The sequence below is a fragment of the Lathyrus oleraceus genome, chromosome 7 (assembly GCF_024323335.1).
Source record: "Lathyrus oleraceus cultivar Zhongwan6 chromosome 7, CAAS_Psat_ZW6_1.0, whole genome shotgun sequence".
NCBI lineage: Eukaryota > Viridiplantae > Streptophyta > Magnoliopsida > Fabales > Fabaceae > Lathyrus > Lathyrus oleraceus.
In genome coordinates, this window is record NC_066585.1 from 399,802,546 (window position 1) to 399,819,305 (window position 16,760).

The 16,760-nt window shown below is 36.2% G+C and overlaps 1 long non-coding RNA gene across 1 annotated transcript; it reads right to left on the reverse strand.

Annotated features, from left to right (window-relative positions):
* Positions 1 to 14,271: 14,271 nt before the first annotated feature.
* LOC127104754 (uncharacterized) lies at positions 14,272 to 15,563 on the reverse strand. Its single transcript, XR_007794856.1, has 2 exons — positions 14,796 to 15,563; positions 14,272 to 14,465 (listed from the first exon to the last, which is right to left on the reverse strand). It is a non-coding gene; the product is annotated as an uncharacterized LOC127104754 (long non-coding RNA).
* Positions 15,564 to 16,760: the final 1,197 nt, after the last annotated feature.

Sequence of the window (16,760 nt, forward strand, 5' to 3'; positions counted from 1 at the left end):
AATAATAATAAACACATTGTTATTATTAAATTTTAATTCCTTTAATTAATTAAAACCAAATTAAATTTCGGCGACCGATCACTCTACGCAGAGTTAGCCGGGCACAACTCTTGCGTAGGCACAAAATCAGAGACCCCAAAATTTCTTTTAATTCCTTTAATTCATTTGAAATGGACATTGTTTTTGCATCAACACAACTCTTGCGTAGGCACAAAATCAGAGACCCCAAAATTTTTGACTCTGTGAGTGTGACGACCGTCACAGGACACGTTACGACCGTCACAGGTCAAAAACAAAAAACGCCTAGAATTCTGTGAGTGTGACGACCGTCACAAGGCATGTGACGACCGTCACGTCCTTGTTACGACCGTCATGGGCGTGTTACGACCGTCACACATCCAGTTTGTTACGCTTGTTACGCTCGTCACACGAGCTTCACGCGGCCAAAATAACAGACTTTGAAACAGTCAACACGCTCGTCACACGAGCTTCACGCAGCCAAAATAACAAACTTTGAAACAGTCAACAGACGTGTTCCAAAAGCCCTAAATTCACAACTCTTTGACGGCACAACCCTTGCGCCGTCATCAACCCTAATGCGCCAATTTCAGACCGTCAAACACACCTCGATTGTTGATTCAGTATGATTGATCAACAGGTCATTGCTTCACCATACTAATGTCGGATTCCGAAGCAAATGACCATTGATCGCTCAAAGGAAAACAATCATTTAGTGTTCGAATGAATGAAACAGAAACAGTATATCACATATACCGTACTTTGCATTAGGATTACTTATATCATATATAAGTTGATCGGTCTCAATTGCGTAACCTATGGACGATCGATGTATCGCTGCTTCACCATACTAATGTCGGATTCCGAAGCATAGTCAACATCAATCATCCAACTTATACACTCATGATGCCAAATTTAATTACTCGTTTAATTAATTGATTCATTCTGTCTTTTAATCATATTAATACAGAAAATAAACAGCTATCCGAGTCATGGTTTCGTAAGTGGCTCTGATACCACTGAAGGAGAATTTGCGACCCAAAGCGCAGCGGAAATTAAAATTTTTCTCCTTTAGAGATCCTTACGAATGGTCATGGTCAGTGATAGAATATTTACCTCTTGTGACGGTTGAAACCTTTGGTGCAGATCTCTTGTGACGATCAAAACCTTTGATGCAAATCCACGAAGCGATCACGAACGTTGAACGATGACAACGTCTCTACTCAGTCCACACGAACGGGTTCCTTCAATCTCAGTGCTAGCTGGTACGAATGAAGGCTTTGAGTGAGAGAGAGAGAGTGATAGAAAACGAAAATAATGCAACCGCGAATAATGCTTCTGCACAAGGGTTCTATTCATAGAACCACTTGTGTGGGCTTCAAGCTAAAAGCCCACTTAAGTGTATTTCGGCCCATATCTTATAATATGCCCAAAATCACTTAAGCTCATGGTACCTTACCATATTTCGTATTCTACTCAAGTACACCGTACCTTACGATGTTCTATAACTCACTTAAGGGCACCGTACCTTACGGTATTCCTTAGTTACTCTATCTCTCATCAATCCGTCCTTTGTGTGTGACCCTGTAGGTTTTCGTGACGTTGGCAATTATATTAAATCACGTATTTAACATAATAAACAGTGAGCGGTATCTAGCAACACATCACTGCTACCCAAGACACGAAAATGTCAAGTGATCTGACAATTCCTTCTGTGATAATAATTATGTGTATAATTACCCTTTTGCCCTTATGTCTATATTGAACACAAGGCATAGACCGTGTCATCCTTGTTCAGTTCAATATTGGGCCCATAGACATTTATCCTGTTACGCAGGATGGGCAAATTCCATCTAGGACACTCATGTCCCTCAGCATGCTTTGTGGAGTACCCATTAACTGTCTTTATGGTTATCCAGTTACGGACAACGTTGGATCAGCAATAAAGCACTCGACTCTACATCTAGGATCCATAGTGGTTTCAGGTCGAAGAGTGGAATACACTATTATCACCATGAGAATAACTTATGACACTTTGCATAACTTTCTATATAGTATTCTCATAGCGGGTCAATCCGGTATAAGTATTACTCCTAATATTCATACCTATGTTTAAGATTTGATAACTCTTTATCCATGATCCATGAGATGTGATCATCAGTCTACAAACATAATAGTCTTAATGCTTTAATGTTATCCCACTTCACACTAAAGCTCGACTACGGATACTTTAAGAATAGTGTCCTTATGTTTAATGTGTTCTCATGATTAAGTCACACTTAATACATTAAACAGACTAGCTATTCTAGGGACTTTATTAAACAAACGCAATAAAGAAAAAGCCTTTTATTATTAATAAATAATTCGATACAAGTACCAAAAGTATTGGCCTCTAGGGCTTACACCAACATTAGGCTCAATGACTTATTCTTTCACCACTTGTTTCGGTGCAACCAATTCTTCCCTCACAACTTCATTTTCTTTGATCTCGAGATCCACTTCGCTCAATTGATCTTCCTCTTCAGATGTATCCTCAAGTACTTCATGAGATTTACCTCTTCTTGTTGTCACAACACTCACATTATTATGCTCTCTAGGATTTGTCACAGTTGCACTAGGTAGAGCACCTTGTGCTTGAGAACTCGAGGCTAATTGTTGTGTTATTTGACCCATTTGGACTTCAAGATTTTTTATGGATGTGGTGGTGTTTTTCTGATTATTTCGGATTTATTCTTGGAATTGAACATTATGAGCCGCCATTCTTTCAATAGAAATCTCCCAATCAGCTTTCTTATGGGCTTGTTGTTGCCGCTGTTGTTGATAATGAGTTTGGTATTGACCTTGTTGAAGAGCGTTCCCCTTCTGGTCTTTCCATGAGAAACTGGGATGATTCTTCCAACCTGGATTGTATATGTTGGAATAGGATTTATTCTGCTTCAAAATTTTGATTTCCTCAACTTGTTGAGGAGTTGCAAAACAATACACCGTTTGGTGCAGACCATTACAAATCTCCCAACAGACAATAGGAGCAGGTTGGACTTTTACCACCTGTTGGGTACCTATATTCATCGCCTTCGGCTTCTCAACTTCAGCAGCTATAGTATCTTCGATACAGATTTTATTGGTTTCCAGCTTTAAATCGATAACCCCTTCCGGTTTACTTACACATCTGTCGTACAACTCCAAATGCTTATTAGCAGCAATAGCTTTAATGATCTTTTTGATACCGGTGGCTGTTGAGAAATTAGTAGAGCCACCGGCTACGGTATCAATCAACTATTTGGTCTTTATTTTGAGACCATTCACAAACATCTGCATTTGTTCTATTGGATCCATATTATGAGTTGGGCAGGCTACCAGGACTCTCTTGAATCTCTTATAGGCGTCTCCCAAGGATTCCTCGTCCTTCTGCTTAAAATTCAGAATTTCATACCTCTTCCTCAGAAAAACTGACGCTGGAAAATACTTGTTCAAGAAGGTTTTTTCCATCTCTTCCCAAGATGTAATGCTACCGGCTGGGAGAGAATAGAACCATTCTTCGGCTTCTTCCGCTAAGGTGAACGGGAACATTCTCAACTTCTTAGCTTCTTCGGTGTGACCATCAATATTTAGAGTGTTACTCATGGTCAAAAACCTATGCAAATGCTTGTTTGCATCTTCATTTACCTTTTCAGTGAAATGCTTCCTTTCAAGTTGATTAATAGTAATAGGATGTAACTGGAAATTAGCCACATTCACTGGTTGGTTAACAATTGTTAATCTGTCGGTTGGTACATTTGCGCCTCCATAGTCACCCAACAGTCTTTCTGGTGGCGGCGGGTTCTCTCCCATTATTTCGATCTCTCTCTCTGAACCTGAATCTGAACCTAGATGAAAGGAAGGTTGTTCTTCTTCTGATTCCAGTCTTTCCAATCGAGCTTGTTTGAGTCTTACCCACAAAGTTCTTTCGATTTCTACGTCAAAAGGAAAATCAGCTGAGGCCTTACCTCGCATACAAATATCAGACACAAATTAGTTGATATCGATCGAAATAAATGATTAAAATAACGAAAAATAAATTTTAGTTGCAGAGCAACAAAATTTCAATTGAAATAATTTAAACTTTATATTTGCCAGTCCCCGACAACGGCGCCAAAAACTTGATCGGCAAAATAGAGAGTGTACTATTTTGTCAATGTAGTAATAATAGGGATGTTTCCCAAATATCGATCTCGAGGACTGCGTAACAATATGATTTTAAATTGTGGCTCAATTGAACAAAACAAATAAGAGGGTTTGTGATAAGTCACTGTGTAATGGAATGAGAAATGAAACAGAATGAATCTTTTACGCAATTTATAATATTATGCCAAGGAAGGTGTAAGAATATCTCTTGTAATGACCTTGAATGTATATCTCCTCAAACATTTCAAAATTTCAATTACCAGATCTTACAATTGTTTCTTCCTAAAACCTTAGAGGGAAACCTTTGGTCGTTCATTCTAATCTCTAAGTCCTTAGGCGATTAAAATGAAACCAAGCCTTTTGAAATAACAAGATATAATTGGTAATCATAGGGTATCCCTAGTCCTAGGTGATATCTACTACAGTTTCACTATGCAAAAACTTTAACAGTTGCAATCCCACAAATGGTTAACCATACAACAATCCTTACTTTTCTGATAATGAAAGCATTAAAAACATTGCACAATGAAATTGACAAACAAACACAATATTAGGGAAATTATCAATTCATAGTCATTACACAATCAAATCAGGGACACCCCCCTGGCATTGGGGGGTTTAGCCACTCATATTATTCAAATAAGATACAACATATAATTTAGACATTACAAGAATAAGAAGATTTCGGTGATCTTCAATCGCATCCGCTCTTGAAGGACATCCGTTCTCTACAACTCTTGATCGTTCTAAACTCAATCGTACCAATTCTTTATCTTGTAAAAAGTCCCCGTTCCCTGTCTCCAAAAGTCCCCTAAATAGTTACGTATCAAATATTTTATGTAGCAAATGTCCAAAGTGCCCTCCGGGATCAGCAATGCCAAAAAACTGGAAACAAAATAGAAGATGAGGCGTCCAAGCCAACATTAGTCGTGTCAGGAAACACGGCTAGCTGTGTTGGCTAACTGATCAAACTCTCCAACACGCCCCTATCGGGGCTGCTGACACGGGCACCCGTGTCAGCTCCCTACTTTTGCATACTGGCTTCCTTCCCCTGACACGGGCCATGTCAGGCAACACGGGTGGTCGTGTCAGGGCTACTGTACCTTCAAAACTTCTTCTTCCAACGAGCCCGGAACGCCCGAATCCCTTGGCGAGTCTTTGGATATTCTTGTTTACACCTGAAACCAATCAAACTACCACAAGGAGGCATAAAATGGAGTACATTGACGAAAACCGAAGATAATAATTGAAACACAATGGAAATGCAAACATCTAATTTACTAAACAAAATAACATAAATAGGTAAAATAATGTGTTACCGACTTCGTGAGCTTATGTCGAATGAGTGTCAGAAAACGAGTAGAATTGGAGACTGATCAAAGTTCTAATGGTCTAGAAGTAGAAAGAACAGTTTTCGCATTGAATGATGTTTTAGAAAACTTGCCTTTCTGACATGTGTCACAAAGAGCATCTGAAGCGAACTTCAAGTTGGGTAAGCATCTGCCTAATCCAAGCTTATTTAGGTGAGAAATCCTTCTCATGCTAAGATGGCCCAAACGTTTGTGCCATACCCATTGCTCCTCATTAACAGACATTAGACATTTTACATTTTGATTTTCAAGATCATAAAGTCTGATTTTATAAATGTTGTTCTTTCTCTTCCCGTTAAAAAGGACTGGACCATCTTTCTGACTAACAACCTTACAGGACTTTTGATTAAAAATGATATCATAACCATTATCACTAAGTTGACTAATAGACAAAAGGTTATGCATTAGACCATCAACCAAAAGAACATTAGGAATAGAAGGAAGTTTGTAGTTACCAATAGTTCCGGATCCAGTGATCTTTCCCTTCTGGTTTCCTCCGAAACCAACGAAGCCTCCAGGGTTAAGTTCCAAATCTTGGAGCATAGACCTTATGCATGTCATATGTCGTAAGCCTCCACTATCCAGGTACCATAACTGGTGTTTCAGCTGAGCTGCTAAGGATGTCTACAACATAAACTATTTTATCCTTAGGTACCCAATTTTTGGGTCCTCTCTTGTTAGTTTTCCCATAGTTTCTTACAGCTTTGGGTCTTTGTGCAAAAGGATAATCATGAGGAATTTGTGCATGATACTTAGGTTTCATAACTGAGCTCTTAGCCTTTGTATGTTTTTGTGTCTATGCAGAAACATCAAGCTCAGTGCTAGTAGGCACGAAATGCTCATAGAGAGGTTTTGGTTTTACCTTCTGACTTTCGTCAGGTCTTAAAGTTTCTTTACAACCTAAAGCTTTATTGCCATTTCTACTAACTCCATAGATCAAAGAATCCATTTTACTTCTGTCTACGCTTTTAGCCAGAAAGTATTGGAATGCTCTGTCATATCTAATGATGCAATCAGTACTAGAAGCTTCTGAGACTATTTCCTCCTCTAGTTTTGAAATTTTACTTTTCAAAGCAGAGTTGTTACTTTCTAGAGAAAATACTTTTTTATTTATAGAGGAGATGCCTTTCTCATGCTCATTGTGAGTTTCAGAAGCAACTACTTGGACTTGTCTAAGGTCCTTGTACTTACTATGAAGACTCTGGTACTTTTCCAGCATTTCAGAGAGACAAGATTCAAGATCAGAGTGATATAGGTTATAAAATACCTCTTCAAAATCGGAGTCTGATTCTGATTCTATCAACACCTGGTCTTTTGGTTCTTCAAAACCTTCTAGATTATCTGTGGTTGCCATCAATGCAACGTTGGCTTTTTCTTCGTCATAATATTCTTCTTCGGATTATGAGTCATCCATGTAGCCATCAAAGTGGATAACTTATTTTCCAGAACCTTGCTTCTTTTGTCCAAACGAAGAATTAAAACGACCAACAGTCCTTCTGGCTCCTCTGAACTTCCCTTGACCATTGTGCATGTTCTTCCAGAGTTTGTTCACTCTCTTTGGAATCAGAGACAACTCATCATCATCTTCTGAGTCTTCATCAGAACCTTCTGATTCTTCTTCATCTTGATAAGCTTTTGTCTTCTCAGGCTTAGACTTTAAAGCAACAGATTTACCTCACTTCTAAGGTTCATCTTCCTCGAGCGCAATCTTGTGGATTTTTAAAGAACTAAAAAGTTCTTCAAGACTAATGGTTTTAAGATCCTTTGCTAGCTTTAAAGTTTTTACCATGGTTATCCATTTTTTAGGAAGACTTCTGATAATCTTCTTGACATGATCAGGTGTAGAGTATCCTTTTTAGAGAACTTTCAGTCCTACAACAAGCATCTAAAACCTTCAGAACATAGTCTCAATTGTTTCATCAGCATCCATTACATTAAGGCCAAGGCCTTTGTCTCCTTTACTTGAGCATTCCCCTCATGAGTCATCCTCAGAGAGTCTAAAATAGATTTGGCAGAATCTGTGTTTGTTATCTTCTCATACTCAGTATAAAAGATAGCATTTAGCAATATAGTTATGGTCTTATGATGATTTTTGAAATCTTTCTTTTGTTGATCAGTCATAGCACTTATTGCTATATTATTTCCTTCAGCAGTAACTGGGTGAACATAGCCATCAACTACAAGATCCGAGAGATCAACATCATAACCAAGAAAAAACATTCTATTCTATCTTTCCAATGATCAAATTTCTCACCATCAAAGATTGGTGGTTTTGCACTATAGTGATCTCTCTCATTGTTAACAACATTAGCAGCGACCATTGTTTCTCACACAAACATGGATCGGAACTGAACATGGTGAAGTGTTGATAAAACTTTGATCACAATCAGAACCAGAGCTCTAATGCCAATTGAAGGTGTGAGAAACACAAGAAATGGGGATTTGAATTGGGTTTTAAAAAACAAAAGCTTTTTACCAACTTACGAGCGCCACTTAAATGTTAATAACAAAGAGATAAAAACACAAGTATTTTTATTCTGGTTCGCTTGAAATTCAAAGCTACTCTAGCTCACCTGCCAAGGAAATTTTTCCTTATACACAAGGACTTAATCCATTATAATCAACTTATTATAATAATCACAAAGAATAACCTTCTTTGTCTTCTCAAGGATCTGACTATACCCTAGTCTCCTTAAAGACTCACAAAGAACAACTTTCTTTGTCTTCTCAAGGATCCAACTATACCCTAGTCTCCTTAAGGAATAAAACAAATAGTTTGAATATTATTTTGTGTGTTACAAGTTGCTTCTACACAAGCAAATTTTACATAAATCATAAACAATTACCTAAAGAAAAACTTTGTACAAGAATTGATAGCTTTTCAAAAAGAAACAGACTTGTCAAAATTGTTGTAGCACCGACTATTATTAGGGTCTCTAAGTCTTACTTTTATAGCATAAGAAGAAGATCGTTGAAGGTCAAAATGGGGAAAGCTCATAGAGCAATTGTCCACTATTAGATGGTGAAAGGAGTGATATTGCATACTGTCCTTCGCCCACAAATTCAATGACAGGTGTGATGTATAGTACTGTCATTGCCCATGATATCAGGTAGTGGATATGATATTTTATTTGTATTATGTACTATTTGATAACGTGCCCATTTAATCTTATCTTCAAGTTTATTGGCTTCTGATGAAAGTAGATGAAGCATGAAATGAAGAAACATAAAGCTGGATTCAGAAACTTCAGAATCTTAGGTCAAAACCTTGACAACGTCAGTAGTCTGGCTTGAGATCTTCAGAATCTTCAGAGTCTTCAGAATCTACAGTCAGAACCTTGATAACCTCAATGTCTGGCTTGAAATCTTCAGAATCTTCAGCTAAGTAAAACACCTTTAAAAGCTTTCCATTCTTTAGAAGCTTAGTGATCAGAGTCACGTCTAGAAGCATAAGCTGAGAGAACGATGCAACAATAATATAGCGTCTCCTCAAAAGCTTCTCAGGAGTGAATCGATATAGAAGCAGAAAGATCATTGTAACAATAACTTTCAACATCTCTCAAAACTTCTTATGATTGACGCATAAGCGGAATTGGAACATATGATTCAGAAACATATGATGTTCCATGTCATACATTGAGAATCAGAAGTGTCTCTTAAAGCTACACAATAACAAACCATTAGGGTACCAAAATTGTTCTCATACAAATACAACATTGTTATCATCAAAACTCAAGGTAATACATGCAAAACCAAATCTTGTTTTAACAACCTTCGAGGTTAGATCAGGAAGTTTATTAGGGTTCATAGTCAGCCAGAGGGGAATTAAAGTCAATCCCGATAAAGTGAAATCCATCCAAGAGATGTCAGCTCCAAGGATGTCCGAGATTGAATTACATTGTTAGGTTCATCTCATATCTTACGACTATGTGTGAACCAATCTTCAAGTTACTCGGGAAAAATCAAGCCATTGAGTGGAATGAAGGTTGTCAAAAGGCCTTCGATAAAATCAAGGAATATCTGCAAGAACCACCTATCTTGGTGCCACCAGTTCCAGGAAGACCACTTATAATGTACCTAATAGTGCTCGACAATTCTATGGGTTGTGTATTGGGCAACAAGATGAGACCGGAAGAAAGGAACATGCAATCTATTACTTAAGCAAGAAATTTACCGATTGTGAATCCCGATTTTCACTATTGGAGAAAACTTGATGTGTCTTGGTCTAGGCTTCTCGGCGACTCAGGCAATACATGGTGTGTCATGCTATTCTACTGATATCCCGAATGGATCCTATCAAGTATATCTTCAAGAAACATGCAGTAACTGGGAGAATAGCCCGATGGAAAATGTTACTAACAGAATATGACATCCAATATGTCACACAAAAAGCTATAAAAGGGTGTGTGCTAGCAGATTATCTCCCGCATCACCCAATAGAAGATTATCAAACTAGATCGCTTGACTTCCCTGACGAAGATATTATGGTAATAAGGGATTGCGAGACCCCATGTCCCGTTGAGGGACCCGAACCGGGACCACGATGGAAACTGGTATTTGATGATGCCTCAAACGTAACCGAACATGGAACTGGAGCCGTCATAACCTCCCTAACAGGGTACCATATTCCCTTCATGGGTAGGTTATGCTTTACTTGTACAAATAACATGGAAGAATATGAGGCGTGTATCATAGGGTTTGACAAAGCCATTGATTTAAGAGTCAAGATCCTATAAGTATATGGAGATTTAGCTCTCGTCATTAATCAAATCAAGGGAGAGTGGGGGACCCATAATGCTAAGCTAATCCGGTACCGAGACCACGTCCGAAAGATGATCACTTACTTTGACGAGATTACCTTCCATTATATTCCTCAAGGTCAAGTGGTATAACAAAGCGCTAGCTATAAGAATTCATTATTTGAATGAGCCTGCCTATTGCATGGCTATAAAGGTAGAATTTGATAATAAACCATGGTTTCATGACATCAAACAATTTCTTTAGAAACGAGAATATCCTGCAAATGCCTTAAGTGAGGATAAGAAGACACTCAGAAGATTGACCTCCTAATTCTTTCTCAATGGGGATGTACTTTACAAGCGGAATCATGATATGGTCTTACTCAAATGCTTGGACGGATACGAGGCAGACATGCTTATTAAAGAAATTTACAAAGGATCCTTTGGCACTCATGCTAATGGGAATTCCATGGCTAAGAAAATTCTTCGAGCGGGATACTACAGGTTGACTTTGGAGATTGACTCTTTCAAATACATCAAGAAATGCCAGAAGTGTCAGATTTATGTGGATAAGGTACATGTTCCACCTACTCCTTTAAATGTCCTAACTACTTCATGGTCGTTCTCCATGTGGGGTATAGACATAACTAGGATGATTGAACCAAAAGTTATTAATGGACACTGATTCATTCTAGTTATTATCAATTACTTCACCAAGTGGGTAGAAGCTACTTCTTACACCAATGTGACAAGACAAGTCATCGCACGATTCCTCAAAAAGGAGATCATTTGTCGCTACGGGGTTCCTAAAAAAATTATCACGTATAATGGGTTGAATCTAAATAACAAAGTAACAGATGAGTTATGCGAGAGTTTTAAAATTGAACACCATAACTCGTCACCTTATTTACCAAAGATGAACGACGCAGTAGAAGCGACCAACAAGAATATCAAAAAGTTCATCCAGAAAATGGTGAAAACCTATAAATGTTGGCACAAGATGCTCACCTTTGCACTACATGACTATAGAACTTCCATCCGGACTTCAACAGGAGCAAATCCTTTTTCTCTGGTAGATGGTACCAAATCCGTACTCCCTATCGAAGTCGAGATCCCCTCTTTAAGAGTCCCGATGGAGACCAAATTAAACCAGGTTCGATAAATTAAACCTCATAGAAGAGAAACGCATGGTTGCAGTATGTCACGTGCAACTATATCAGCGAAGGCTCAAGAAAGCATTCAATAAGAAAGTTCGTCCTCAGCATTTCTAAGAAGGTAATATAGTGCTCAGAAGAATTCTTCCCATCTATAAAGATCCCTGAGGCAAATGGACCCATAACTATGAAGGATCATACGTCGTGAAGAAGTCCTTCTCTATCGGAGCATTGATTCTCACAACCCATGATGGAGCGGAGTTACCACGATCTATAAACTCCGACGTAGTCAAGAAATACTATGCCTAGAAGAAGAGGATAAAAAGCCCACTAAGTCGAAAATCCTAAAGGGCGTCTTAGGAAAATATTAGGGCATCCTGGTGGACTGAAAACTTGAAAGAGAAATCCATACAAAAATTAGGGACTTGTATAAAAAATAAAACCCGATAAGTCAAAAACCCAAAAGGGCAACTTGGGAAAAATAGGGTATATCATCCTGATGGACTAAGACTCGAAAAGAATGGGTCCAAGAAAAAATTAGGGATATCCAAAAGGCATATGACTGTAGCACTTGAATCATACTACAATAGGAGTTCAGATGGGAGCAATTAATTCAATCATCATCCTTAGAAGCAAAATATTGTGACCTCAAAGACGTAGGGCTATTAGCATGTGTTGAGTTCAATATGGACATGAATAAATATATTTTCCATTGCCATTTTACATCTTCCTAGATTTTTGGTAATCTCTCCTTACGGGAATTACTTCTTTATGTACTATTGCCCTTTTACGGGCCAAATCTCGATAAATTAAATTTGTTTTTCGAATCTAATTCTTTGTTCTTCAATTTTTCCGCTTGATTATGAAGTGTCAATTATTTGTGAATAATGAATGGAAACATTGAGCATAATAAAAAAAGCTTTTAAGAAAAAAAAACATTTTACTTCGATTTTGAAAACACCAAAGGGACCATATTCGTCCAACATTGCCTCTCAAGCAAAACACGAGGTTCATAAATTAACAGTCACAATTTAACCAACACAAAAGTTTCTTCCTTTTCAAAAGGACATTGCATATTCTCATATATCAAGAGCATCATGGCATGTTCCATGGGCATATCGAAATCTCTGAGAGTCGGAGAGTCGAAACATCATGAAAACATTGGTTCCCACAAAGTCATACATTGCATACACATATCATAAAAGAGGCGTCAGCCCAAAAACTGCATCATACATAAAACATACATCAATTCAAAATATGCATACACATGAACATGCATAAATAATGCATGGCATAGGATTCGTGACCACTCTTAGAGGTGTAATTCCCAACTATATTAATACATTTCTCCAAGCAGGAATGCCCATTGGCCTTCCCTAGCAAGTAACACTTACACAAACACCTTTTCAATAAAGGACTCCCCTAACAAGCTCACTCACTATGAGTCTTTAAAAGGAATCTATCCAGTAGTCAGTCATCCCAAATGATCGTTATCAACCAGTGAGCATATCTTCACCTCTCACATCCCCCAGCTTACTAATATATCCCACACGTGGGATACGTTCCAACACACCAGGGTTTTATCAATGTAAAGGGTTCTATCAAGAGATTGTGACAAGGGATGTTATCAAGGGGATTCTCAGGGATTTTAGAAAGGGGTTTATCAAGATTATTTTTCAATGGATTTTATCAAGGGGTTCCATCATGAGTGATAAAGGTATCACTAGGGGCCTATACGATTTTGAACCATGAAAATCATATGCAAATCTCACCCCGAGAGGTTGAGACTAATTATCAGGGGTTCATCAGGGGTTTCACCAGGGGTTCCAATGAGAGTTCCATTAAGAGATCTTCTCAGGAGTTTAACTCAGGTTTTTCATCAGAGTTTATCAGAGGGATTTCATTAGGTTTCTATCCAGGGTTTTATCAAAGAGATTCTACCATAGTTTCATCAAACAACGACTAGAGGATCGTCAAAGTCCTGCCTGATTCTAGTAACATGATCAGATAATCGTGGAGAAAATATGCAAGTTTCACCAGGATAGGATGAAGCTAATCAATGGGGTTCTATCAAGGTTCCACCAAAGGTTGGTTTGGATACCAACAGAGCGTCAAGGGTTGATCAATCCTTGATAATCCCAGAATCTTCTAACTCTATGGTCAAAATTTGACTTCTTAGACCCTCTTAGAAGTTGATTTTAGTTTAGAGGCATTATTTAGACTTTTCGAAATAACATAATTTGTATAGTTATGCTAAAAAGGGGTTTATTACTATTAAAATTAATTTTTAGAAAAAATAAATAGGATTAGTAATTAGAATATTATATCTCCTTAGATTATATCACTTAGAAGGTAATTAAATATAAATATTATATTAGGGTGTTACTTATTTGATGAAATTATAGAATAATAGTTTAGAAGGTCTTTTATATTATTAAAAATTAGGCAAAAAGTTTAGTTATTATTTGCTATGAAAATATTTTAGTTATCCAAGTATTAAATTATTATAAAACTGTTTGTTTTTATTTAATTATTTAGAAGTGTCATTTTATTCTAAACGAGTGCAATGATCTAATGGATGGTAAAGCATGGGCAAGGAGTTATGAGTGTGAGAAATGAGTTCAAATTCAAATTTCCTCACTTTTACAAATCGCACATATTTATCCTTTGTTTTACCCTTTGTATTGTGTTGTAACTTAGTTTCTTAAAACTATAAATCGCACGTATTTATCCCTATATTTTATCTCATGCTATAATCAATAAGGGAATCAACTTTTTTTTAATAAAAAAACCATAAACTGTTTTAAATTAACGAACCATAACATATGTCGAAAAAGCAATAGCATAATCAAATTCTCATAACCTATTTTAAAATCAATATTCATAACTTGTTTCAATTTCAAACTAAATTTAGTTTAGGTCTATAAACATTGCCTTTGTAAAATGTTTTCTAAGAAAAAACGTAACCAAGTCCGCAATCTCCTTCACAAAACCAACTTATCCAAACTTCACCTTACAACCTGCAATTCACATGTGAACCATATATCAACTTCAAGTAATAAAAAAACACAAGCAGAAACATTTAATGAATCGAAACCCTTTAAAACCTGTCTAAAAATCTAAAATAATAACAAGTTGAAATTGAAATAGAACCCGAACTGAATCCGAAAACAAATCGAAAACCTAGGAAAAGATGAATTGAAAATTAGAATAGAACAGAGTCTAAAATCAAGTGCATTAAGAGAAGCTCAGGCATATGCATCTCAAAATCGATATCTAAAAAACAGTCGCAATCCAAATCGAGTCGAAAACCAAAAACACATTGAATCGAAATTCAAACCGAACCTTACCGGAGTTCAATAGTCGTGCCCTCTCCGAACCACGTCGCCCTCCGCCGAAAAACCGACTGCGACACCCCCGCCGTTGACGCAACACAAACACGCTCCACCGTAAAAGAGCCCCCGAGGCTGATAAACCACCATATTCTTTGAAAGACTCACACGCCTTTTGCTATCCCTTACCAATGTTGTGTTGTTCCCTTTGACTGCATTGTTTGAGCCTGATTTGGGCGATATTGATTTAAGGGTAGAGAGGCATGGTTCTTGAGTTGGATTTCTGAGTTTGAAAGTTTCTGTCACACCAGGAAGAGGAGATAAACCTTATGTTTTGTTTGCTATCCTATACTTTAATGGATTTTTATTATTTTTAACTAATCTTATTATTAACATAACAAGTAAAAAACACAAAATAATTAAATATTCAAAAATGAAAAAAATATATAATTATTTAGTGAAAATTAATTAATTCGGATTAATTAAGTTGGATCTTTGGGATAATTTTGGGATAGTGGGATCACTTCTTGGGATAAACTTAAGGTTGATTAATCTAATTAGGGATAATAATTAGGGTTAAGGGATAAAATATATCATCAATCTTTATAACTAATTGATTTAATAAGTTTCTCGTTTAATATAAAATAACACATATTTAATTAATTAGGGATTAATAAAATGAAGAATTATGGTTAATTGAATATAAATTTGTATGGATAAATATGAGATAAAATCCTAGAGTTTTAAGGGATAAAAACAAGGGATAAATCAAGGGATAGAAATCGGGATAAGGGATATGTCTTATAAATATATAATATTTCTTTTCATAAATAAGTTAAGTATTGTAGTTTTTTTGTGATCAATAATGAGAATAATCATGAGATAATTCTATAGGAAAATTTTAGGGTTTCAGGGATAAAAAATCAGGGATAAGGGATATAATACTTGGGTTTATATAATTAACCTTTTAATATTTTTATTGAATAAATATATAATATCATTATTAATTTATTTTCTTAAATAAATTAATCATTATATCTTTACAAATCAACCAATGGATAAAAATCAACTTAAACTCATCTCAAACTATAAGTCATTTGCCCTAGTGCATTGAGACATTTTTTCAAAATCAATTACTTTTCTGCCCCCAGTGCATGAGAACTTTTAAGGGATAAAAATAACAAACCAACAAATTTTTTCTACCAGAACTACGAGACTCTGATCCTTTATTAAATGTACGCATAGAGTACAATAATCAAAAACTTTTTTAGGTCTTTTCCTCTTAATAAATTTTCTTTTTGTTAATAATAAATAATTTTCAATAAATAAATAAACAATTAACCAATAGTAATAAGCAAACTTTCTTTAAGCAAACATAAGTAACCCTAGAACTTGGAGGAGGATCCCATTTAATACAATGGAGGTAAGGGATGCCTAGTACATTTCCCTTACTTGACCGACTCTCAAACCTAGTCTTTCACCCTTAGTCATTAAATTTTATCATTGTTTCTCTATTTGTTAGGAACAAATAAAGAATGATGGCGACTCTGAATTTTTTCAGCCGTAACATATATGTTAGTTATACAAGAAAATTGTTTATTTAAAACTAATATAAATGAATTCTATGGTGTTGCATTTATTTGGAGATTATGAATTACATGTTTGAACCCACTTCATGAAATAAAAGTTAGTCATGACAAATTTGTTTGATCGTGATTGTTGATTGATTTAAATGTTTAATGCATTAAATATATTTTAGGTATATTTAAGTGGAAGTAAAAATTCAAATTAAAAAAGTTACCAAATGAAGAATGATAAAAAAAATTGTGTATGTGATAAAATGAATGACAAAAGTATCATGATAATAGTTTATCGAAACTATCAAGAATATAAAATATATTTTGTATATGATAATATGACAAAAGTGTCATGCTTTGATGATAGATAATAAATACTATCAAGAGTACATAACGTAATCATATG